Source organism: Podarcis melisellensis (assembly GCF_964234715.1).
Source record: "Podarcis melisellensis genome assembly, chromosome: 5".
In the NCBI taxonomy this organism is placed as follows: domain Eukaryota; kingdom Metazoa; phylum Chordata; class Lepidosauria; order Squamata; family Lacertidae; genus Podarcis; species Podarcis melisellensis.
This window is the reverse complement of record NC_138537.1, coordinates 37,824,414-37,851,611: the sequence shown is the minus strand read 5'-3', so window position 1 is coordinate 37,851,611 and position 27,198 is coordinate 37,824,414.

The following is a 27,198-nucleotide window of genomic DNA, read 5'->3' as shown; positions in this document are numbered from 1 at the left end:
AGAAGTTTCTAAAGCAGAAAGGGAGAAGGCAAATTGTATCAAGTTCTCTCTCACCTGTCTAAGACCACCAAGGATTTTTGACATTTCTAAGTCCAGATGCTGAAGATGATGTATCAGCTACCTTCATCATAATGAAATCAACTTAAAACTCATGCGCACTGAAATATTCGCATGTATTAGGTTTACTTCAATCTGAGTTGCATTTCTGATAGCTTGAAAACATGGTCAAAGAATCTGGTAGCTCATTTTGAAGTTGCATATTGTGAAATATGCCACCCCAACTCTTTTTTAAAGCAAATGTAAGGTCTACAGGTTAAGGAGGCATGCTCACTTTTTGAGTAGACTGATCAAGGGAACAGGGAAAGGCAGAAAATACGTAAGATTTTTTTTTAAAAAAATGTATTATTGTTTTACAAATATCAAAAACTTTATAGATACTTTTCTGCATGCATTCAGTGTTCAGGATAAAATAAATAAATGTAAGATGGACCATAAAGATGGAATACATTCTTGCAACTGCAGTTTAGTTTGCTGGTCACCACCCGTGGTGCTCAGAGAACAAAACATAGCCTGTATTGATTCATTTATAGTTCACTTGGCCCTGTCCAGATGAGATAGCCAAGTGCCTCAAATTTCAAGTCATTAAAAAATTGAAATGGCAAAAGAAGAAACAGATTTGAATTACAGGAGCCTTTATCTCCTGTTCCATTCTGGCCACACAGTCCCCTTGTAAGGTACAAAACAGATAAGTCAAAACAATGCGTGCCATTGTTGGGGAAAATGGCAAGCCTAATTCCTTCAACTGCTGGTCTTGGGGGTAATGGTGCCACATGGGTTGTACTGAATGAGAAATGCAGAAGTGGTGAAATAAAATGAGAAGGAATATATTCTTACATGTCCAAGTAGATCTGTTGGTGGTCATAGCTGTCAGCAGCACTTCTGAACAATTCCTGGAATAGGGCAGGATCTAAAACAAAACACTGTGCTTTTTGTTGTCTCTCATTTTGTGCCACCAATGTAGGTCTGGATGCACAATTCGGAGAATTAAAAAATGCCACTTTCTACAAGGCCAAAATAAAAATAAATAAAGGCCGCTAAAACTATTATGTTTATTGTGCAATTAATCCCATTGTTATTATCTTAGTAGACTGATCATAGCAATTCCAAATTAGATATGCTTGATTGTGGTCTCTTTTTTACAATTGTTTATATTTTCACATTGTTGTGCAATGTTTTTCTTTTCTTTTATCTCTGCTCTGAGCTGGCATGGCAGACTACGACCAAGAAGAATCAGGTTCAAATCACAGATCATCCAGGAAACTCTCACTGAATGGCTTTCTTTCTCAGCCTAAACTACCTTATAGGGTTGCTGTGATGTGGTGGTAGTGGGGAAGACCTTGTAATCTACCCTAGGTTCCTTGGCAGAAGGGTTGAATAAAATAAATAAGCCGTGGGTATTCTTCTTTGGGAGTTGTGGCCGACTCTGGGGTTGCGGCAATCATCTTGCTTTATTGACTGAGGGAGCCAGTGTACAGCTTCCGGGTCATGTGGCTAGCATGACTAAGCTGTTTCTGGCGAACCAGAGCAGCGCATGGAAACGCCGTTTACCTTCCCACCAGAGCAGTACCTATTTATCTACTTGCACTTTGACGTGCTTTCAAACTGCTAGGTTGGCAGGAGCTGGGACTGAGCACCGGGAGCTCACCCCATCGCAGGGATTTGAACCGCCGACCTTCTGATCGGCAAGTCCTAGGCTCAGTGGTTTAACCCACAGCGCCACCCGCGTCCCGACAGTAAAGCATGTAGCCACTCTTTAAAGAAAGGCAGCATTAGAATGAGTAGAATTATTACTATTTGGATGCAACTTCTATTTCCTATCCTGCTGTCACTGGTATTTATTTATTTATTGCATTTATATCCCATCCTCTCTCATGAAGGAGCCCAGGGTAGCAAACAGATCCACAATTTAAAAACAAAAAGGAAGTGAAAACATTCTAAAACCGTTTCGACATTCCCAAAACAACTGCAGCTAAAAACAGCTAAAAACAGCTAGAGCTTTAAAAAACACCATTCTTCTATCAAGCGATCTCAGGATTGTCAAGAACAAAATTCTTCAACCATCTAATGACTGTATAAACAGGAATGCTTTCAGATTTCTCCTGAAAATTAATAATGATTCAGACAGATACCAAGAACTTGTAACACCTCTGACACACTCAGGGTTCATCTGTAGTTTACTGGCCCACATCTATCCTGCCTCCTCTTCTGATGCAACAAAATCTACATACTGATGACACCTCACTCCACTTCTCCTGATGACAGCTTCCAGTAGCTTCAGGTAGATGTTAACAGCACCGGATTTAGGGTGGTGTTGGCAGTTCCTCAGCACCTGGGGTTGAGCTGATGGGATGCAAAAATGAAAAGAGCCATAATTGAGAAGATCCATATGGGGGCACTCACATTTTAGCCTCACATAGGGCGCCATATTATGAAAGATAATAAAGTCTGCCCCTGATGGTAAGTAGCATGGGTGACAAAATGGAACCATGTGAGTACCATGGGACAATTCCCATGGTCCCGTACAATAGCACCCCACAACTGCTTTGCGGAAATGACCCCAAAGGTAATACAGTGCCCCAAATTCCCACCTCCTGGAGCTGGTCTAGAAGTGTGGTGAACCTGGATGGACGGAAAACCAAAGTACCCCTTTCCTTTACTGGAAATAAAGTTGCCATTCACACATAATTTGGAAATGATATTCTTTTTAAAAAGCCTTGTTTCTTAAAAACAAGTGGTACGGTTATGCAACCCAGTTCTTTTACTGAGTGCGACGTAACAGTGAATGCCTTTCTTTTAAATTCACTCAATAGGAAAATGATCTACGTACAAGTATATCTCAAATGCGTAACAGTTTTTTCTCCTTGACTTTTGTTGTTATTCCTTTTTTTGGAGGTGGGGGGATGATGGAGATTTTGCTGTTGTACCATAAATAGCATCTTAAACATTCTATTAAACCAATTGGATAAAATGTGGTCTGTCTAGGTTTCCAGCTCACTGAAATTGACACCCACCCACTGGCTTTAGACCAGCTTTTCCCAGGTGCGGTCTTCATGCTTTGAACTACAACTCCCATCAGCTCCAGTCACCTGGCTGATGGGACTTGTAGTCCAAAACATCTGGGGAGCACCAGGTTGGAGAAGACGAGCATGTTATGTAGAATGGCTAATGTATTTTGCATAGGAGTATATTTGCTTGCTTGCTTAGCAATGACAGACAGCTGCTAAGCTCAGGCTTCTTGTCACCTTGTATATTTAATGTGTGTCCATGTTTCCATACATTTTGATCATGATTGCAAGCTCTATTGTACCTGATGGCATATGCATGTCATAAGAAAGGGCAAGATGGGGGTGTGCTACATAGGGTGGGAGATTTGATAGAAGAGCTTTGTGTCACATGAATAGGGCGGTTGTATTATATACATTCCCTTGCTCCAAGCTCCAGATGATAGAAATCCTATAATCCCACTCTGCTTTAATACTGGATTAATGTGGATTTGTTAATAAAAATGCTGGTGAAAATGAGAATAAATTGTAATTAACTCAAACTTCCACTCCTAGCATGATTCTCTCCCTCTCTTTTTTTGAATATTTTTAAATAGAAAGGAGGAATCGCTTTAGATGCTGCACACTCCTGCAGCAAGAAGGGATCTCTGGCACAGAGATGAGACCTTTGGAATCGATGTCTGTTTGGCTGAGCTGGCGACTGAGGCTGCAGCAGGCACAGGAGCAGTTCCATACAGGAATGGCATAATGACCAGGCTGCCTTTTAGGGGCTTTGAGAAGTGCTCTTTGATATTAGCAGAGCATAATCCCGAATGGATATGGCAGTTTATTTCAAAGCGCATGTACCAACAGGCAAAGTATTGTCACAGGCAAATATAATGAGAACAATATGAAAACTACTTATCGTACCCACTACAGTAGGTTTAGAATTATGGCATTAATGTTGCTACCTGCTCAACGGCATTAAGAGATCATGCTTTGCATACATGGGATTTCTTACGAGATACTCCTCTGATCTGAAGTCTTTATAGGCACAGAGACATGCAGAGCACAATGCGGAGTCATCCAGCTCGACATCCTGCCTAATCCTTGCACAACCCCATGGAACTCTTGCCAGAAATGAGGGGAAGGGAAGGCGATGTAGCCAGGCATCCTGTGCAAACAAGATCGCTAAGGAGTTAGGTACATGCAGGAAACCAACAACAACAACAAGAAGAAGAGTTTGGATTTGATATCCCGCCTTTCACTCCCCTTCAGGAGTCTCAAAGCGGCTAACATTCTCCTTTCCCTTCCTCCCCCACAACAAACACTCTGTGAGGTAAGTGGGGCTGAGAGACTTCAGAGAAGTGTGACTGGCCCAAGGTCACCCAGCAGCTGCATGTGGAGGAGCGGAGACTCGAACCCAGTTTCCCAGATTACAAGACTACCGCTCTTAACCACTACACCACACTGGCTCTCGACAACCACACACATGCCTAGTCCAGGTGTCTGACTCCGGTTGTGGCCACCCAGTTCTGCAGAAACTCATCAGCATGATAGACTGGGGAATAACAGTGTTACGCTATTGATTGCTCTTTTGCTAGAATATATAGGAATCAGAGATAGACAGTTTCTGAACTTGGAGGTTCTATTTTTAGCCTGGCTTGGCTGACAATCATTGGTTGGTTTATCCAGTTTTTTGAATTTGACAAATCTATTTTCAAAGCTATCTATGCTAGTGGCCATTTTAATTTCCTATAGTGATGAATTCCATAAGTCGACAATGCATGAAAATGTTGCTCTTTTATTTTGCCCTTTATCTATTGCCAGTCACCTTCATTGGATAATCCTGAGATCTAGTCTGTTAAGAGGGAGTAGATAATCGCATACATGAACAGTGAACATGGAGCAGAATGTATTTATGCAACCAAAATGGCACCAGATGGAAATTACCAGCAGGCTTGGAGGAACCTGAAGGTTTGTAGAAGTACCAAACAACAGAGCAGCTTTTGTGTTTATGTAATTCTTATTTGTATAATTTATTTTGTTGTATGATGGTGGGGGGAGTACAAAACAACTTTGGGGTGGGGGTGAGGAGACAACCTATGGAGGGAGCGATCCCACAGCAGCCCAGTGTGAAGTGAGCATGCTCACAGTAAATAAATGCTGTGTCTGCTAGTGAAGGGGATATGAAATGCAGAGGAATGGTAGGAGGCACCAGCTGGGGAACCTCAAGGGACAAAAGCTCGGAGCCAGAGGATTGATGGTGGGACAAGGTTGAGTGGTCAGAAGGAGAAGGCTGGGAGGAAGAAGAGGAGGAGAAGAAGCAGAAGCAGGTAACAGGGTTTAGTGAGCAGGGAGAGTCTGTGACAGAGAGCAATTCTGACTCCGAGGGTGGAGAGGAGGGCCAGGAGACAGAGATGAAGCAGGCTGCTGAAGAATCCAAGGAGACTTCCCCTCTTGCTGCACTCAGCTCCTGTCCCCCCTGGTCTTCCAGAAGAGGAGAGGCACAGAGACAGATGTATCAGATTGCTTGAGAAGGACCTGGAAGAGAAAGAGACTGAGGCAGCTGTGGAGAGGCAGGGAGCTTTAGTCTTCACATTTGCCTCATAGGGGCAAGACCTGCTGTAGAGAGTTGCTGTGCTCATTAGGCCTGGCCCTCCTGAGCTAGACCTTGTTTCTTCTACTAAAGAGTTAACTTCACTTACTCTGTACGATTTATTGCTGACCCGCTCCTGGCAGTGGCCCCGGAAGGCAATACATAAGGCAATACAACCCTTGGAGAACCAGTGTGGTGTAATGGTTAAGAGCGATAGATTCGTAATCTGGTGAACCGGGTTTGGGTCTCCGCTCCTCCACATGCAGCTGCTGGGTGACCTTGGGCCAGTCACACTTCTCTGAAGTCTCTCAGCCCCACTCACCTCACAGAGTGTTTGTTGTGGGGGAGGAAGGGAAAGGAGAATGTTAGCCGCTTGGAGACTCCTTCGGGTAGTGATAAAGTGGGATATCAAATCCAAACTCTTCTTCTTCTTGGGCTAAAAAGAGGTTCTCCACCCTTACCGTAACCATTTCTGAACTTGGAGATTGATCAGCCTGGGGAATGATCACTCACCGTGGAGTAAGCCTTTTCAATGGAACCCCCCTCCCCAATGGTGACTCTAATAATTGCTCACAACGTAAGTGACGTTTGGTCCAATCTGTTTTGAATGAAATAATAAATAAATTGTATAACCCCCTGCAAGGACTAAGTACTTCTGTACATTGACTGAACAAACCCCCACCCCACAGGCTTGCAGTCCAAAAAGACGAGGTCGTAAGGGAAAAGACACAAATGGATGGTGCTTTTAAGCATCAAAAGCAGCCCCTTGAATTTTACCTGGCAGCCCCAGGATGCTGTTGTGTTAGACAAGGAGACAACCCAGTACAGTGCTGAGTAACCTATGCATGGTATAAATTGCCCCTAACTAATATAGGCTGGGAATTGTGCCCTTTATTGGGGTTATTGTTCCAACAACAGCTGACAGAGCATGGGCCTCTGACGAGGAGTGAGTCAAACCCCCATGAGTAAAACAGCACACTTTTCTTTAGCAAAATAGATTTCTATGGAACGGGAAGAGAAATCTCAATCTGACAGAAAGTCAGACAAATCCATCCATCCTGAGTGACGCACATCAACAATATCCCAAACAAAGTCGTACCACAGAGGAAAGCTGTGCAGCTCTGAATCTGACAAAATTAATTGCTTGTGGCAGGTCTCAATCTCTGGCCAACCTCCTCTGATTATGCATCTCTCTTTTTCACTGGATGCCTGTTGCTGGAACTACTCCATGTTCTTGAGCACAATTTGGCATCCTTTGATACCATTACTTACCCCAAATGGATCACTCAGTTTCACCCTTTAGGTGGGTTTAAAGCAGAGATTGCTCTCCTTCAACCCATAGGTGATAACAACATCCAACTATATTGTTTCCATTCAGAGTTTGCAGGCAGGTGCTTCTCTAGGTAAACATGCTATGGAGAGGGACTTCATTGCCATTCTTACCAGAATCAAAGTGACTCACTTAACATCCACAGTGAGCTGCAGTGTATTTCCAAACTCAGCTCTTATTCTGGCAGCAAATGAGTTCAGTTTTGCCTTCCAAATTCTCTCTCCTTCTCTAAAGGATAACATTCTTGTCTCCTTCAGATTGGAAGGAAGTATTGATTTGAAAGAAGCAGTAATTGGATGCATGACATATAGTTGCACTGGAGAAGGAGTCGCCAAGGACAGTCCTCATCGTATAGCACCAGGGATAGAATTTCTTTATTTAGCACCCAGTTTTGTGCTAGGTGCTGTATCGGTGAAACAACAATCACAATGGAAGTGGAAGTTGATTCTCTGGAAAATCTCTTTTCTGCTTTTGGTTTCTTAGCAGGCAATCTTTTGTTCTTGCTTTTATGTAATACCACAAGGAGCACTGAAGAGTCACTGAGCGCCCTAATTCTAGGAAATGTAAAGCAAGGGGAATGGCACTCCTGCTACATAGCATCAACTTGCAAGTATGCTTTAGTGCCACCTAGCTTACTATCCGTGTAATTAATGTCACTGTGTGTTTTCTGGCCTTTAACACTAGAATTTCAGCCCCTTCCATTGACAGTCTGTCGGATCCTATATGTATCTACTAAGAAGGAAGAATCAGTTGAATTCAGTGAGGTTTATTTCCATTTAAATGGATACAGAATTGAAGTCCTCCTTTGCAAAGTATATATCTGAGGTATTTATATAAATGCAATTCTTTGATTAGACCTACACTGCAAGCTTTTGCTTACATTCTTCCTACCTCACAATGCATTTGTGCTACACTTCAATCATCCTGATTTTTTTTTTTAATGTGTGTGTGTCTTCATGGAGGGTAAAATGCTAACCAATTACAATGTGTCCTTTCACATCCTCTGTGACTATTGCCTGTTGATGCAATTCATCCATGCACATTCTGTGACTTCAGCAATTTGACTTCAGTGGGATTTGCTTGCAAGCAAATGTGTTGACAGGCAGCAAATGATTTAGTGCAACTTGAAGTCCGGACACTCACCATAAGGTTATCTTGCAGTGTCACAATTTGACCGTGATCGTCAGTGATGGGTAGTGATGTCCCAAATCATGGGGGTTGTACGGAAATGACAGGTGCCATTTTTTAAAAAAGTACAAAACTCTGTTTTGTTTTCTATGTCCTTCAGAGTGCTGGACGGTTGCTAGATTGTGAGGCCTCAGCCTGCAAAGCCAGTTGCTCATAGTTGGTAGGTGTATAAACAGATAATATTACATTTCATTTGTCTTAAGCAGTCTCTTCTTACAATGATTAGTCAGTTGCACCTTGTCTGGCTTAGGGAACAATTAGATTTGCCTGTGGGAGGTCCATACAAGGTTATCCTTCATTTTTTAATGATTAGCAGCCCTGGGGTGTAGGGGGTCATTAGGACCATGATTTTGAAGGATCGGAGCAATTTCTTGATTAAAATACACAGACATAGAAGCTGCTGTTTGCTCTGGATGAGGAGAATTTATAAGTATCTGTATGGCCTAGTAGGGCAAATAGCAGCTTTGGGGGAGGGTGGAAATTTTTCATTGGGAGAACGATTTTGGAGGCAAGGGTTAACTCCATTTGGTACCTCCTCCCACAACTGCTAATCAATTAAAAAACAACAACCCTGGAGGAAATCAGATCACAGATGTCCCACAGGCAGACATTCATAACGAGAATGCTCTAGCCATTTTCTGGTCCACTTCATTACCCCCCTGGCTCCTTGTGACATTGCGCAACATTGTGTTGGACCCCCTCAATCAACTAGTACCTCTGCTCAGAGGAAAGACCATCTTAATGTGTCCTCCGATCCTGGACAGACATTGTGGCTAGTAGCCACTGGTAGCCTTTTGTCTCAATATTCACCTTCAGTGAAAGACCCAGGTCCTAGTATTTTGAGAAAGGGAGAAAAACCTTTATTCAACCATTTCCCCCCACAAATAGCATAATTTTATACACCTCTATCATGTCCCCGCTTGCTCACTTTTTTCCTAAACAAAAAAGCCTCATATGTTGCAACAATTCCTCAGAGGGGAGTTGTTCCGGCCTCATAATAATTATGGTTGCCATTTTCTGAACCTTTCCAGTTTTACAATATCCTCTTTGAGGTGCACCAACCAGAACTGTACAAAGTATTCCAAGCGTGGTCACACTATAGATTTGTATAAAGGCATTATGATATTGGCAGTTTTATTTTCAATCCCCTTTCCTAATAATACCTAAAATGTAATTTGCCGTTTTCACAGCTGCCACCAACTGGGGGCCCAAGATCTCTTTTCTGGCCAGTCCTCTCCAGTTCAGACCCTATTAGTGTATATGTGAAGCTAGCAACTTTTTGCACCAGTATGCATCGCGCTGAATTGCATTTGTCATTTTAATGCCTATTCGTCCAGTATGGAGAAAACTTTTTGGAGCCCCCCTTAATCCCTTTATGTTCTTCCCACCCAGAACAACTGGGTGTCATCAGCAAGCATGTCCATCTCACTGCTCACCCCTTACTTAGGATCATTTATGAACAAATTTAAAAACTCAGGTAGTTCAGGTAATTGCCATTACTGATCCTTGAGGGCTCCCATTTTTTTTTTGCATCCTTCCATTGTGAGAACTGTCCATTTATTCCTGCTCTGTTTCCTCTTCCTTATTCCTGATCTGTTTCCCCTTCTTTAATCAATTACTGATCCACCTTGAACCACTTCTGATAGACACCAAACACAGAGATTGCAGGCTAGGACAAGGCTAGCCCGCATGGCCTCTTGATTTCCTCCAGCCACTTTTTCTCTAAATGGAAGGGGTTTCTGTGAAACCTCCTGTTGTGCATCTCCACAAGCCATTCCTCCGAGCCTGCTTCTTTTCAGTCAGGAAACATGCTCAGAATAATGACTCATACTTCAAATCTTGTAGGGCTTAGCCCCCTGTTTTCATACTTGATTTTTATCCTCAGGATCTTGGATAAGAAATTAACACAACACTACTAATTAGCCTGTAATTAGACTCCCCTGCACCTCTGCATCTGAAGCAAAATTAGCGTATGGAGCAACATAGCCTAAGTGCCCTTGTGTCATGAACTTCAGTACATCTACATACTCACAAACCACTTAGAATGTATGCCTCAGAGGCAGTGTGAAATAGTGGTTAGAGTGTCTGACTAGGACCTGGAAGACAAGGACTCAAAACCCCATTGGGCCATGAAGCTTACTGGGTGACCTTGGGGTAGTTATGACCTGTCACAAGATTCTTGTGAGGATTAAAGGAGGAGGGCAATAACTATGTATGCCACCTGGAGCTCCTTGAAGAAACAGTAGGATATAAATGCAATAAATAGGGATTCCTCTCCCCAGTTCTTTTCAGTTCAATTGTTTCTTCCTTGCCTCCTGTTTCTGCACCATATCCCACTTTTGGCTGTTTATTCCTCTTTGTTGGACTGTGTCTTTAATTATTTTTTTACAAATGTATGAACTGCTTCACAGCCTGAGGCCATCAAAGTGGGATACAAGATAAAAATAAAATATTATTAATAATAGTAATAATAATACAAATCCTACAAAAAACCTTATACAAGTTCTAAAAAGAAAACAATTTAATAGCATTTTTACATGAGGACAGTTAATATTTCTCAAATGACTGGGTCACACATTCTGGAAAAGCCTTCTGAAACAAACATTATTATTTTTATTATAAGCGCCTATCCATCATAATGCTGGGCACCTGCCTAATTTAGTTAGGAATTGATTCTAGAGGGCTGGAGATGCAACACTAAAAGCCCAGTTTCTAGTACAAACTAAGTGCGCCCCTGTGGCTTGTGGCCCATCTGAAGAGCACAGTTCCTTTGGCAAGATATATGGGATGAGGTGGTTGCTTAGTTAACCTGGTCCCAAATTAGTCCCAATCCGACCATGTCACAATACTAGTGTATGGCATTATCAGATGCCACAAAGGGCACATTTAACAAACAAGGAAATATAAAGAATTGCTGGAAAGAGGAATGGTATTTTGGTATTCCTAAAAAAAAAATCCATGCAATGGAGTAGTTCTGCTTCGGAACTACTAACAAAGGTCCTGTGTGTGCATTTCTTTTGAAAGTGACAACATATACGTTCCTATTTTTGAACGTGTGCAGTTCTTGCAGTTCTAAAACCAGTTACTGGGGAATAAACCACATAAAGCACAAGGGGACTAACCTCTGAATCAACATGCACAGGATTGTGCCATGAAGTATGTATCTTGCCCAGTGGAGTGCTGGTGATGAAAACACACACACACACACACACACACACACACACACAGAAACACAAACGCAAAAACAGTTCCTCTTTCAGTGTTTGGGATGTGTCAACGAATCTAAAAAAACCCGTGTCCCTTCTTCACCCAATTATCTGAGCCAGCCATATCATCCCTGCAATCCTCTCACTGGAAAGTAAAGCCGCCTAATATTAGTTGGGTATTTATTTAAATGAAAGGTGACTTAATGCTAGTTAATCTAAGGAAACATCCAGCCTTTGCGAGGTGGCTATACAAGGCAGCAGCTGTTTCACGTCGGCTATTACTATTTCATCTTTTTTGTGTGTGCTGGAAATGAGAACTTAAAAATCCAAACACAGTCGGATGTAGCCGGATCATCTGAGGTTCCTATGGTCACATTTCAAGATGTGATGCATCTTTTCCCCATCAGCACACGGGCACATAGAGGCACTAATGCACATGTGCCCTTCTGACGCAGCCACATAACAGGCTCACTCGCAGCAACCTCGAAAAAGCAATTTTTCCTCGGCATCAAAAAAGTTCCCCTTTCCACTTAAATGCTTTTCTGATTCATTTTACTTTATTTTTTTTATTTATTTCTTTCTCTGCTGTATCCTTTTCAATCTGGAAAGTGACTTGGCCTCTTCTCCCGCCATCTATTTCCCTCCTGCCACTATTCAGTTTAGGCATGAAACACAGAACTAGATTGAAAGCATTCAATGGCCATTCAATCGGAGAAGAAAAGAGCCCCTCAGAGCTTTATTAGATATGAAGATCCACAATAAAAATCAATTTCTGCCTCTTTATGCAGTTTAAATGACAAAGCACCCACCCATTCTGCGGCCATTGTGCCTCGGAAATGTAATTCAGTGCTGGAGCCGGGACCAGAGCACCATGGACTCCCTGACCTGCACTGACAGATTCCAATATGATACAGACCTTCTCAGATAATGACAGCCACTTCATCTCGCAGTAGGGGAAAAAAAAACTTATCTGATATCTTTGAGGGTTAAAAGGCTATGTGGGCAGCATTTTTAATAGTCCTCTAAATCAGCATCCTAAAAAATACCACCTTTTCCTTCCTGAATCGAGCTTGCCCAGCCAAACCTGTTGTAGTGCCTTGACTAGTGCACCGTCCTTGGCCCGCTCTTCGTCTCAAAGGCGGTGAGGACAGCATCAGGATAGGCCTTGTTGGGTGTTTGCTGAGGCCTATCCCTCAGCAGGAGGCTATCCTGGAGCCCTAGTGCCTATCTACTCACAGTGGTGCAGTAAATCGTCTTAGAGGGGCCCTTGCTTTTTAGTTAACAGCGCATATTACCACGCTAACCGAAATGCGGCAAGCCAACCCTGCTGAATCTCCAGCTGCCCCAAGTGTCCCTATTTTTCTAGGAACAGTCCCAGATTTACAGAAGTTGTCCCAGTTTCTGGTTTGATTCCAGAATGTTCTGCTTTTCTTTAGGACATCCCTATTTTCAGCAGAGAAACGTTGACAGGTATGGTAAGATATCTCTATTTTCATCGAAGAAATGTTGATGAGTATGGAATTATGCAACCCATGAGCCAAGGAGATAACCTACTATACAGTGGTACCTCTGGTTACGTGCTTAATTCGTTTCGGAGGTCTGTTCTTAACCTGAAACTGTTCTTAACCTGAAGCACCATGTTAGCTAATGGGGCCTCCTGCTGCCGCTGCACGATTTCTGTTCTCATCCTGAAGCAAATTTCTTAACCCGAGGTACTATTTCTGGGTTAGCGGAGTCTGTAACCTGAAGCGTCTGTAACCTGAAGTGTATGTAACCTGAGGTACCTCTGTACAACCGTTAAAGGACATCTGAAGGCAGCCCTGTAGAGGGAAGGTTTTTTTTAAATGTTTTGTTATGTTTTTATATATGTTGGAAGCCTCCCAGAGTGGCTGGGCCAACCCAGTCAGATGGGTGGGGTTATACCACAATTTTTTTATAATAATAAAAAATTGTATTTTGGAAAAAGGATGTCCCTATTTTCATTGGGGAAATGTTGCAGGGTATGCATCTGGCAGTCCTCCTGCCCATTTGGCTGTGTGGAGTCCTCCGAACATCTGCCCTAAAGTTCTGCCTTGGTGGTGCCACTAGCTGCTCCCACTCCTTCCTGTCCATCTCCCCCTTCTAAGGAAGTGAGCAGTGATAGGAGGAAGGAGAAGAGCCACCTCTGATCACCTTTCCTTCTGGGTAGCTTTGCTGATTTGAGACCAAAGGTAAGTAAATAGGCAGCTGCGATGGCAGCAAAGCAAAGGCGGGCCCACTGAGGGCAACACTGTCTTTTAGAGTAACAGAGAAAGAGCCATTCATTTCCAGAAACTGTGAGAAGATTCTTGAAGATTCTTGGAGCATTGAGGTACAAGATTGTCTACAGCAGCTATGAATAGTTGCAGAGCACTTATCTGTGGACATGCATGATTCCTACTGAACTTTCCTGCTTCCATGAGTGTTTAATTGCCATTGGCTGTGCACAATTCGATCCTTTCAACGTGAAGCTGAGCGATTGTCACTCTGCTGTGCAAGGGAGCTAGCATACACGCAAGGTAGTGTTGCTGGACCACCATCAAGTTTTATGGTTGGAGATCGTAAAATCTTCTTCACTCTTGAGAACCCTCTAACACCTGGGATATAACACTTTTCCAATACACAGTTGACGGGAGGAAATGCTATGACCTCTCCATGCATGCTGATTGCCCTTATTTGTCCAGATGTTGCACTGGAAAGTGCCCATAGGTCCCTTAGGTAGTGGCAGGCCACCCCAAATATCATCCAATGCAAATGTTAGGTAAAGGTAAAGGGACCCCTGACCATTAGGTCCAGTCAAGGACGACTCTGGGGTTGCGGCGCTCATCTCGTTTTATTGGCCAAGGGAGCCGGCGTACAGCTTCCAGGTCATGCGGCCAGCATGACTAAGTCGCTTCTGGCGAACCAGAGCAGTGCACGGAAACGCCGTTTACCTTCCCGCCAGAGCGGTACCTATTTATCTACTTGCACTTTGATGTGCTTTTGAACTGCTAGGTTGGCAGGAGCTGGGACAGAACAACGGGAGCTCACCCCGTCGCGGGGATTCAAACCGCCGACCTTCTGATCGGCAAGTCCTAGGCTCTGTGGTTTAACCCACAGCGCCACCCGCGTCCCTCAATACAAATGTTACTTGATAATAAATAGCTCCTTTTGCCCTGCGAGCTCCAGAATAGCTGAAGAAGATCCCTTTTCAGAGTTAAAAAGTAGGAGACAAAGGTGTGGGGTGCTGGTGTAGGGACAGGGAGGGACAGGCTTGTATGAGCTGCACAGAGATGAACGTTCAGTGACTGAAAAAAAGAGAGACCCAAGCAACTTTGCATGCTGAGCAAGCATGGATTTTTTAAGAGATGTTTCTATTCAGGTACAAATTACATGCCCTGAGTTAATCCTGGACACAGAAAGTAAAAACAGTTTAATGAAAGATGCTCAGGGGCCAGTTGCTGGCATGTCTCAGGGAAAGGAATGAAACCTACCTCATTCCCCCCCCCCCCCACGAATTGTACATGGTCTTTCAACGCTCCCCAGACTCAGGACTGAAAAATGTGTGGGCAGCCTCTGTGCATAAAAGGCTTTCCACTTCACACTCTGGATTTCCACAAGTTGGAAGGTGGCTGAACTGGTGGAGGAGGGAGCTGGAATTTGTGGGTTAACTCTCTCTCCCAGGGCAGTGGTCCCAATCCGAATTGTCCCCTCTCCCCTGGATGCTATATCCTGACATTTAAAGAGCCATTCACCAAGCCTTCAGGGTGCCCCCATATCTGACATAATTCCTATACAACCTTCTGTTTAGGAAGCAGTGTGGAATCTATATACTGAATGCTTCTCTTTCTAATAATGTTCCTGTCAATTTACAGAGGATTGTTTTAACTGTTTTTCAATATAAATGCAGTTGTTTTACACATGCTTTTATTGTATTGTGAAATCGCTTTGAGATACTTCATAGGGCATGATTAATAAATAAAATAATAACACATTAGGATGAATTTTAGTTGTAATGAAACAAAATATAAAGGTTAAAATGTATGCACTTACAGTTTGTTATTATTGTAAGCTGTTAGCATTGTCTTTACTGTATCTTTTCATTCATTTTAGAGATGCTACAAATGTTGCATGAATGTAACAAAGAGATCCAAGCCTTCGTTCTTTCATACACTTTGTTTTCGTCAAACCTTAATTTGGTCTGGCTTCTCGTATTCATGTGTAAAAGTGAAGGTACAAAATTTGAAAAGAAAGAAAAAATCCAAAAGCAGACAAAAAACATTTGATGACAAAGCTCAGCTCTCTGCTAGCACTGGGGTATCCTGCAAATTTTACTTTTTTAGGATTCGGTCTTGGAATGCCAGCTGCTAGGTTCATTCAGTGTATGTTCATTGTGCATTTTGACCTTCGAAAAGTAAGATTAATGGAATGTGGTTCTTGAGTGGGGTGGCCAGGGTGTCCTGCTTTATAGAGAGCCGTCCTTTGAAGGACTTTTCAGTGCAAGACTGGTTTAAAAGGGGGAGATTCAACTAAGTTGTGAGTGTGGAATGCGGTCCACTTGCACAATGGGATTTTCACCCCCTCCCTCTCCAACATCATGCCCCTAAATCTGCTCTGGAGGTTTGAGGGAGCCCACAGTACAGGTTTATGGGGCACATGGTGGGAAGGAGAGGGGAGGAAATCCCATTGCACACACAGACCCCACACATGTTCTCAACTTAGTGCTACGTTAAATTCCATGCAAATAACCCTAAGAAGCAAAACCAGGGACCCTGGATTTGCTCACCAACCTTGAACACCTGGGCAGCAGGCTGAGCAGGTCACAGTCTTCTCCACTCTGATGAAATGTATTTATATTTAAATTACAGCAATCATTTTTAAAGGTGCATCTATACATCTAGATTAGCATATGCCATTCTTGTCCATGTCTGTGTTCTCTTTTGGTGGTGTGTATGTGGTCACCCTCCATTCACAGTTTCAGTAGAGGCATGTTCCAAGGACATAAAAATGGCTATTGTGTGATGCTTAACCATGTCAAGAACGGAAGGGAGATGCAGCTATTTCACTAACCTAGATACATACATATGGAGAATTATGTAGCCCACCCTTTCCGCTGCTTTAAATCAGACCCACCCAAAGCCTTTCCAAGATCTACGTTATGTACACTGGCTTAGGATTTATCCCTAGCTTTCTATTCCAAAATAGCACACGAATATCAGGACAACTTTCATGTGCAGGGAACTGAGCAAACATGAAACTTGATGGTGCATGCATTTTTGTTCCTATCTAGGCCAAGTGTTTTTTAAATATATATATATATTTAGTATAACTTTATGTCCAGAACTGACAACCGACACATATGGTATGCTACTGTGAAGCAAGAAAGGCTGAAACCTGCCTTAAAAAGTTAACCTACTGTGCTTGATGTTAGGGTTGTGGAGAAATTCAATTCCGTTCACAGTTAAAAGTGAATGTCTGTAATTCACACTTCCCAAAGGAAGATGCAAATCAAAACACTGCCCTCATTTGAAATTCCCACGTCTCCAAATTTTACAATGCAAATCTCCAGACAAACAATGTGTACAATGTAAAGTGTTAATATAAGTGCATATATTAATGAAGACAGCATACACAAATGCATTATATTAGGGGAAATTGCTTGCAAAACTACATACATCCGTTCCTGTGCAGCACTCATCCCTTTCCTTCAGTCTCCCCCTCCCCCACTTTTTTTGGTCAGTATATGGGCATCATCCCAACAGTGGAAGAGTACACTGGGATTTTCTGGTGCAGCCCATGTTGCAACTAAGAGGCTAGAGAGAATCACAGAAATATATCCAATGTCCAGAATGCATGGTCCCATATTTTCAAGACCTGAATGACTTAGATAAGGAGGGGGCAACGTACTGGAAAGCAACAAGAACTGGGCTGTCCAGCAGTGGCAAGGAGAATGCCTGACAACGGAAAAGATACATATATATCTTTTTGAGCATCAAGTGGAGTTGGCCTCTCATTTTAATGCAGGAAAAAACACCCATGTCCTAGCTACCATAAAGTTTCCTAGAGGCCCCATTCACTGTGGAACTACCGCAGCAGAAACAGTCCAATCCTTCTGATGTTGTTGGACTACAGCTCCCATCATCCCTGAGTTCTTGGACCACAGCTTCCATCATTGGCCATGCTGGGTGTGGCTGAGTCCAGTCACACCTGGAGGGCACCACATTGGGTACCCCATTCCTACAGCATCATATACCATGCTGGTTCACCACCATTTCAGGAGCAGATACTACTTTAAAGTAGCTTTTAGGCTATGTTGGGATGTGAAGGTGCAGCCTGATCTATTGGTAAGCATGATGCTCACTTAAATGTTTAATATAGTTTAAACAAACTGTTCATTGCCAAATTGTTAATGTTCTGCTGCAGTGCTATTATAATTTTTATTGTGTAAAACAGTCACCACCCTGTTGTGCTTTGACTGTTTTATTTCTGTGAACCTCTCTGAGTACAAATGTATTTCTGAGAAAGGCGGTATATAAATAAACTATGACTAACAGCAACGATGTTGCAGTCCTATATCTTTTTCTGTGCCGCCACAAATAATTTGGGCAGGGGTATTAATATGGTTGAATAATTCTTAGTCATGGTGGGACCCTGGCTGCCTAGAATGGAAACCAACCACCTTCCCCTCTTGAATTGACAACTCACAAATCCCAGGCACTGCTAAACACAGCAGACCTTTCAATCAAACTATGCAACATGCAGATCCATCGTGTGCGCTGTCCTCATAAATGAGTTTCCTAATATCCTTCCTCCCCCACAAGAGGAAAGTGGGGAGCCTTTATTTATTTAGACTGCTTTTACTGCCTGATCAGAATTACCTGCCGAGGAGGTGGATTTGAATAGCATCTTATTGGGGGTCTTTCTGTAGTGCAAAGAATAGTGGGCTCTATAAATTGCTTTAATTAGACTTGCGGAGTTGGAAAAGAGAATGAATTGGACAGCAAAGTTTTTTTTTTTAAAAAAACCACAACAACCCTAAAAACAACTTTGAAAAGTACAATGCGAATAAGGGGGGAAATGGTGGTTTTACTCTTTTGCCTTAAAGTAAAATAGCTTTTATCTCCCTCCCCCTCCCTTACAACAGCCTCCTCTACCTAGATAATGCATTTGGTTAGATTTATTTGCTCAGCCCAGAAAACTTGACACTAAGGGGATTATTTAGTTTTAGATTCGCTGTAGTCCATAGTAATAGCCAACAGGGAAAGGAATGAAGCAGCGATATTAGCAGGGAGATGGGAGGGGAGGGCGGATGAGGGAGGGGGTGGCATAGGCTGCAGCTAAGCAAAACTGCTTGCATAAACACCATTAAGAAGATTTAGACATTGCTTTCCTTATCATCAGCACTCCTGGAAGAAATAAAAAGAGAGAGAGAGAGAGAGCGCAAACGGAAAAAGGGATGGGGCCCGACTTGCTGTGTATGCGTTTCCATCAAGATTCAATAGAAAATAAAACTAGCCCAGGGTCCAAACTGCAGCATTCCTGCCGACCTCTCTTGAGTTGCCTGAGCCTCATCACGGTCCAAAGGAGACATTTGTTCCACATGTTAACGGAGGGAGAAGTCAGCGCAAAGGGAAGAAAGCATGTGGCTTCCAAGCAAATGCCGGAAGAGATAAAATTAGGTCACTTTTGGCTGACCAAAGAGCACATTTACATTTAAGGCCCTGTGCAGGCAGCATCCTTTTAGGACGTGGATTGCCTTTGTGTTCCTTTAACAAAGACAATTAATTCTCTGTGGAAATGGGGAGGGGGGGAATGGATGGACAAGTATCCTAGCATCCCACTGGCTGCACAAATGGCAGGCTAAACTTTGAGTGATGCTGCCCCCAAGCCTGGGACCTCTTGTGTCAGGAGGGTGGCTCATGGAAATGGCAAAAGAAATCCCTAGGAGAAAGCGGTTGTGAAGAAGGAGGAAAAGGAGGAGGAGGAGGAGGAGGAGGAGAAGAAGAAGAGGCGCAGACTTGGAGAATGGGCACACAACAGATGCAAGAATAAAACTAGGGGCAACGAGGAACATCATTACTTATCTTGCTTTTGGCCAGTTATGTTTGGTCTAATCTAAATGGTCTGCATGATGGAAGCAGCTGACTGAATACGGTTTAATGGATCCCACAAGGGACTCCATCTATAACTCATTTCTCAAAACTCAAAAGACATAGGGATGAGATGAATTCCTGTAAGGATCCAATCAGGCATCTTTTATTTTCTCTTCTTACCATCTTCTTTCATTTGTCCCTGTGAAGCACTTTGAAGCACACCTGCTTTCTGCTCTCATGAGCAACAGGCTCTTTGGCAGTGGGCTCAGGTGGCCTCACAGACAGCTGGGGGCCGGATCAGCATCCCTATTTCCACTGCGCTGCTAACAGAAAAACAAAAGCGGGGATAGGGAGAATGTCTGTGAGATTGCCAAATAGGTAGGGGTAAGAAGGGTTCATGACTTCTTCTCTTTTTTTAAAGCACAGTGGGAAATAGGTGGAAAAATAAACCATATAGGTGCATGTAGAAATTACAGAATTGCATTTAAAATAGGAATAAAATCTCAATATATGGAAGGGGGAAAGCATCATGGGCTGCTCAACCGTGTGGCACAAGGCATTTTGCTGCCTGATGTAACAGACAAGATGGCAACCCTTCCCCATTCTGTGGGTAGAAGCTGACTGAACTGGCCATCGGATCTCATCTCCAGACTGGCAAGGAGGCAATGTTCAGTAGGCAAGGAGGGCAGTAGGCAAGGGGCAGGCCACATGATATACACAGTTCTGTCCTCCAACACCTCACTGCCACTTCCGACCCACCCATAACAACTGACACCTGAAGTTGCTGTCTCACTCTGCCCAATGGTAGGGCCAGTACTGCTGTTTATGGTAAAGCAGATATGCACTAATTTTATTGGAGCAGGGAGAGAACAGCCTACACCACACAGACAGAAGCCCAGTTCAGATGTCATGGCAAGGAGGTGTGACAGGAGCCTACTACCTGTGCTTTCTGGAAACAATTGAATAATTTTTTTTCTTCCAACAAGTTTTCTCAGCTGGATGAATAGCACTTTTTTTTTTTTGCCAAGGGCTTCTTCTCCATATTGTTTTTAGATTTATCCAGTGCTTTTTTATGGGAGGACACAGGCAGCACACACATACACCCAAACATTTAGTGAATCTAACAGGAGAAGAAACTAAAAATGTAATTTTTTTTTAGTTTCTTCTCTAGCACAGTGAATCGTCAGTTCTGTTGCTACCACCGATGGCGGCCTCATTTATTGTCACAGTGTTTCCTGAGCCTCAGACGGAAGTGAGCGTTTAATGTGTGAAGCAGTGTGGAATGTGGTTGTGTGGTGTTTTATTGATGAAAGTTTGGCCTCTTTGAGGGGCAGTATTTCAATATGAGTAATGCATATTGTACTTTTGTCCATTTACTGTATTTAATTTTTCCAGTTTGAAGTATAAAATGGTGATTTTCTTGAGTCAAAATAAGAGTACCCCTAAACATTTTTTAAAAGAAAAAAAAGCACTGGATTTATCTGTCATTTAAATGTCAGTTCCACCACCAAGGCAACCCTACTCTTGGTAGATTTCTGTTGAACAATGTCAGTGAGGTTATTAGGAGCAGGGCCTCAGATGTAGAACAGACTGGATGAAGGGGTATGAAGGGGCTTGGGTGGGGCGTGATGAAGTTACCTCAACAATAGGGCAAAAACCTCACACACTAAGTAAAAATAATGTAAGTTCACCAACCCACCCTCTCCCCACCTAACTTTCCCCAAGCCTTATAGTGTATACATTAATGTCTCACATAGAATCTAACTAATCTGTAGAAACGACTCTATGACCTGAAAATAGAGACAATTCAAGTAGTTTTGTAATCCAAGGAAACCTTTAATAAAAACAACAACAATGGATGCACTAATAGTAAGCTAACACATGGGTTGGTTATATAAATCCCTTGACTCCCCTTGGTGGCATTCTGCTCAACACACGGACTTTAGGAATAGCACCAGGAGGCATGCAGATGTTACAGGCAAGGTGCGCAGGTGAAATTGTCCCCTCCTTACATTGTTTTATTTGCTGGATGCTGGCATGCTTTTAGGATGTGTGGTCTGTTTGTTTTGAAGAGTTAGAATGGTATTTTAATACATTTCATTATTTGTGGTTTGTTTTTATTTTGTAACCTGCCTTGAGGATCTTTGTTATAGAAAGGCAAGGGGTAAATTTTAAAACTACTGCAATAAAGATTATAAATGATAATTCATGGCTCTTGGGAACAGGTCTAGCTATAAACCAAGTTTCTGATAGATCTATTCATTGGCCCTTGAGCCTCACTGGATTCCAGATTCTCCTCTAGAAAATGAAGACATGTTGGTTGACTTATTCAGAAACTCTAGCTGTGCACTACGTATGGCTTTTATCTCAAGAAATACATGACTCTGGAATGTATATATTCAATCAGATTGTCCTTTCCTTTGATCTGGGCAGTCTCTGGATCAGAGACTCTTGGGGCATGCGGGATGGGGGCCTGGTGATGTTGCAATATATAATCTCTGCAACCAAAATGAGGCTTCCCTGGAATCTGTACTGTCCCTTCAGCAAGTCACGGCACTTAACAGGAATCCGATAAGTCTTTAGCCACTGTTTTGTTAAAAAAACCACAACTCCTTCCCATTCACTTTTTGCTTGGGTGGGGGAAGGATATTGTTGGAGCTGAGGGAAGAAGAGCGTCCTGGAAGCTTCCCAGTGTTTTGCCAGTCCAGGAGTGGAAGATCTGATTCCTATTGTTGGAGATCCAAGAATAAGGCAAAGGTGAAAGGCAAAGAAGAGAAAGAGAGAGGCAGAGAAATCAAAGCGGACCATTAAGAAGAATGGTTATCTAGGAAGTTTGCCTTAGGCAAAGAGTTAATCCAGGCCTGGGAAGAGACTGTATTGGTAGTTAAAGCCCTTTAATGGCCTAAGCCCTATGATAATTAGTCTTGCCCTGGAGGTAGCTAATAGTGAGCCACTCCAGCTTGAAATGGTGCTTGATCCACTGCTGCGGCCCTAATCCACTGCATACAATAGAAGCTGAACTAATTCACTGAGTAAACACTTTCTCCAGTTACTTACAAGCATCTTCCTTCAGCCCTGTACCAAATAGATTCACTTTCAAGGCTTGGAAAGAAAATCAACTTTTCTTTCTTTCTTTCTTTCTTTCTTTCTTTCTTTCTTTCTTTCTTTCTTTCTTTCTTTCTTTCTTTCTTTCCTGATCTTGATTGAAGTGCATTTGGGCTTCCTATGTATCCTGAGCAGAATCTAGATGTGTAATGGTGCATATTCTCCTCCCTCCCCCTGCAGCCACCAGCAGCTTTTATTTTAGTTCCTAAAAATGGCTTTTCTCTCTCTCTTTAAATAAAGCGTCTCCATTCTAATTGCCCAGGCTTTCCCCCTTGCCGTCTTTGAAGAGGCGCACGCTTGAAGATAGCGGGCAGTGGGAGCTGTATGAATCATCCAAAAAGATGCCAGAGCTATAAAATGTATCCTGCTGCTGGCTCAGCAATTCCAACCGACTAAAAGCCTTCGCATAGTCCTAACAAGCATTGACTCACCAAGACACGGAACTCCAGGTATCTTGAACCCGCCCACCAGGCTTTTCAAAAAGCTACCCATAAAAAGGAGTATTCAAGTACTCAGCAGCTTTTGAATGTGTCCCTACAATGCAGTGCATATCATTAGGGTTATATAGTGATAAATTGAGAACTGGACCATAAAGAAGGCTAATCGCCGAAGAATTGATGCTTTTGAATTATGGTGCTGGAGGAGACTCTTGAGAGTCCCATGGAGTGCAAGAAGATCAAACCTATCCATTCTGAAGGAAAACAGCCCTGAGTGCTCACTGGAGGGACAGATCCTGAAGCTCAGGCTCCAGTACTTTGGCCACCTCATGAGAAGAGAAGACTCCCTGGAAAAGACCCTGATGTTGGGAAAGATGGAGGGCACAAGGAGAAGGGGACGACAGAGGACGAGATGGTTGGACAGTGTTCTCGAAGCTACCAACATGAGTTTGACCAAACTGCGGGAGGCAGTGGAAGACAGGAGTGCCTGGCGTGCTCTGGTCCATGGGGTCACAAAGAGTCGGACATGGCTAAACAACTAAACAACAACAGTGATAAATTAGAGGAAAGGCTGTAGGTAAGTGGCAGAACATCAGCCTTGAAAGCAGTAGGTTCTTGGTTCAATCCCTGCTCCAGCATCTCCAGATAGGGCTAAGAATGTTTCTTGTTTCAAACTGTGAAGAGCAGCTGCCAGCTAGTGTAGACAATTCTGAGATGGAACAATGGTCAGATTTAAAATACAGTCAAACCAACAATTCACACTTTGCTAGGTAGGTACATGATAGGAATTGAAGCTCACAGAGTTTCCCTGTAAGTTTCCTAGAGAGGCCTCTGTGAGAAACACTCCTGCTGTGCGCTGTGGGGAAACCACTGCATCCCTAACCCAAGCCCTCTGCCTGCTCAAGCTGGTCCTCCTTGCTGTTGCTGCTGCTTCGCCTGCCCTCTTCAAAAACCGGAGAAGTGAAAAATTCAATGAGAAAGTGCAGCATCCATCTTGCCTTGCCCTCTCTCATCTCTGGGCAGAACTCTAGAGTGAAAACAGAGGGAGAGGGAAAATGAAGGCACAGTGGTCATGGTGGCAAGGAGGTGGACCCACCCAAGAAGCATAGCCATCAGAGGACATCTTATACAGTGGTACCTCGGGTTACATATGCTTCAGGTTACACACTCCACTAACCCAGAATTTTGCTTCAGGATAAGAACAGAAATCGTGCTCCGGAGGCATGGCAGCAGCAGGAGGCCCCATTAGCTAAAGTGGTACTTCAGGTTAAGAACAGTTTCAGGTTAAGAATCGACCTCTGGAACGAATTAAGTACTTAACCTGAGGTACCACTGTATATTGTATTGCATTTGACAACTAATCCAAAATGCGGCAGCTAGACTGGTGACTGGGAGCGGCCGCCGAGACCATATAACACCGGTCTTGAAAGACCTACATTGGCTCCCAGTACGTTTCCGAGCACAATTCAAAGTGTTGGTGCTGACCTTTACAGCCCTAAATGGCCTCGGTCCAGTATATCTGAAGGAGCGTCTCCTCCCCCATCGTTCTACCCGGACACTGAGGTCCAGCTCCGAGGGCCTTCTGGCGGTTCCCTCCCTGCGAGAGGCCAAGTTGCAGGGAACCAGGCGGAGGGCCTTCTCGGTGGTGGCGCCCGCCCTGTGGAATGCCCTCCCACCGGATGTCAAGGCGATGGACAACTACCTGACATTCAGAAGACATCTGAAGGCAGCCCTGTTCAGGGAAGTTTTTAATATGTGACATTTTAGTGTATTTTTCATTTCTGTTGGAAGCCGCCCAGAGTGGCTGGGGAAACCCAGCCAGATGGGCGGGGTACAAATAATAAATTATTATTATTATTATTATTATTTGATACCCAGTCCTTCAATCTAAAGGTCCCCATCTGGTCCAAGGACCTTCAAACTCTGTATCTGATGCTGTTTCCCCACCACACTGTAAAACCTTAGTCCTAGCACAAAGTCCTAGTGCTTTTGGACTGAGCCACAGTCAGTTGGGTAAATTCTCTTTCATCCCTCTGCCTGCTTCTTTCTCCATTCACTTCACCACAGTCTCCTCATGTGCCTGGGGAACCTTTTGGGGAGAGAGGTAAAAATGGGCAGAGCAATGAAGGTGAACATTACCTTTGTGCAGTAGGCCAGTTTCTACACACATGTCCTCTCTATCCTTCATCGGAGCAAGCAAGGGGCATCATCAGAGTCCAATAACAGATTCCTCACTGGCACCCAACACTCAAGGAAGGCACCAAGCAGAGCTGGAGAAGGGTGTGGCTGGAGGAGAACCCAAAAGGCCACATAAAAAGGCCTGTGGTTCTCCATCCCTGCATTATATAATTCATTTGAGGGTGTGCGTGTGTTTTTCAATTCATATATATAAATTTTGTGAAGTAATAAATGAAAAATTCAAAGTTGTAAAATGACAGGAAGAAGGAAGGGAGAGAAGGATGGAAGGAAGGAAGGACAGAAGGGGAAAAGAAAGAGAGGAAAATGTCTGTTATCTATTGGTACTGAGAGTGCTAAGAGAGAGGCAGCCTTCCTGGAGGCCCTCTCCTGCTATCAAAGTTGTTGGCAAGCACCATTAATACAGTTGCTTGGAGCGAGAAAAAGAATGATATTTGAAGTGCTGTGTGTGTGTGTGTGTGTCTCTCACACACAAACACGAAAAATGGTAAAGAAGGAGGCAGGGAGAGACAGAGAAAGGGGAAAAAAATCCCTGTTTGCATTAGCAGCTGCTTCTGTCTCCAGGCTCTTTGGCAATGATACCTCATCCCATCCATTCAACAACCCATTATCATTTCCCTCCTTCCCATTATTCCCCTTCAACCTTATCAGATGCAAGCATCGCCTCAGACACTCCAACTGGAGTCTTGTAATTGTCCCCTGGTTGGAGCTCGATAGCACCTTGAACCGCCAGAGCAATCTCTGCTTAAAAAATAGGCCTCGGAAAGGAGGGGAGGAGAGAATTTGCCTGTGGCTATGTGGGATCCTTAATAGCTAACTCCCTCTCTCTCCCCTTCTCTCACTCTCTCACATGTGCAGAGAGAGGTATAAATGGAAAGGGAAGATTTTTTTTATTTGCTATCCCCATTTTATTTTATTTTTTGGATCAGAGGCAGGCGGATTTCAGTCAGTGTACATTGGTTTATTATGAAACAAAGGTGCATACTCTAGGGTTGCCATATTTCAAAAAGTGAAAATCCAGACACAGAAGTTGTTGAGCTCTTTTTTAGTTTTGCTTTTTGGCAAAATCGCAAAAAATGACGTTTTTATTCAATTTTTATGGGAAATTGGCAAAAAGGACACTGTCAACATGGGTTGCCATACACCTGGATTGTCCCGGACACTGCTTCCGAGTGCAGTATTTCGGGTATGTCTGGGAAATTCTGGACATATGGCAACCCTAGCATACCCAGGACCTCTTCCCGGTTCAGGAATAACTGCATTAAGCAGACACTCTTATGTTAGACACTTTTGTTTAGCAACTTAAGTCATGATTCAGTCTTAAGGTCCACTGGCTCCAGAATTCTTTGCAAGGAACCAGCAGGTGCTAGGTAGCTGTCCAGTGGATTGTACAGGCCAAGGCCTATCATTAGGTAGAGATTTTCACTGTTGTGAGGGAGGGAGAGAGATGCTTGTGGGATTTTCTGCCTCCGGTGCCAAAATAATTTGACTGAACTTGGGTCCTAATTACTATTATTTTCTTTCATCTCAGGCAGCAAAGTGACTTGGCCAGCCCTGCTTCTGCAAATCCCTGTTTTAGGCAGTCAGTTCAGCAGTGATATCTCACAATCTTTTAAAAAATTAAATCTCAAGAGTGCTTTGGAGAAGTGCCTCCCTCCATGCCACAACTACAATGGGTGACAGGGCAATATAACATTGGGAGAAGCTGGGTAGATGTGAAATACTTGAAAGGGGAAAGAAACAGATTCAACTTCTCCCCTTCTGTATTGTGCCATGAATGAAAGAAAATTCAGCTTGCTCAGATAAGGGGCACTTGGTAACAGCTGTGCTCAGGTAGAGACATTGGAAAGGAGAATGTAATGAGTCCAACCTGAGTTCTGGAACCACATGATTAAGTTTTCCAGGTGAGAATTAATACTCTAAGTTGTGCTACAGTGCTGCTGAGAATACATATGCCAGGTGTTATTGAAAGCAGCTTTCCTCATTCAGGAATTAAAACCTGTGAT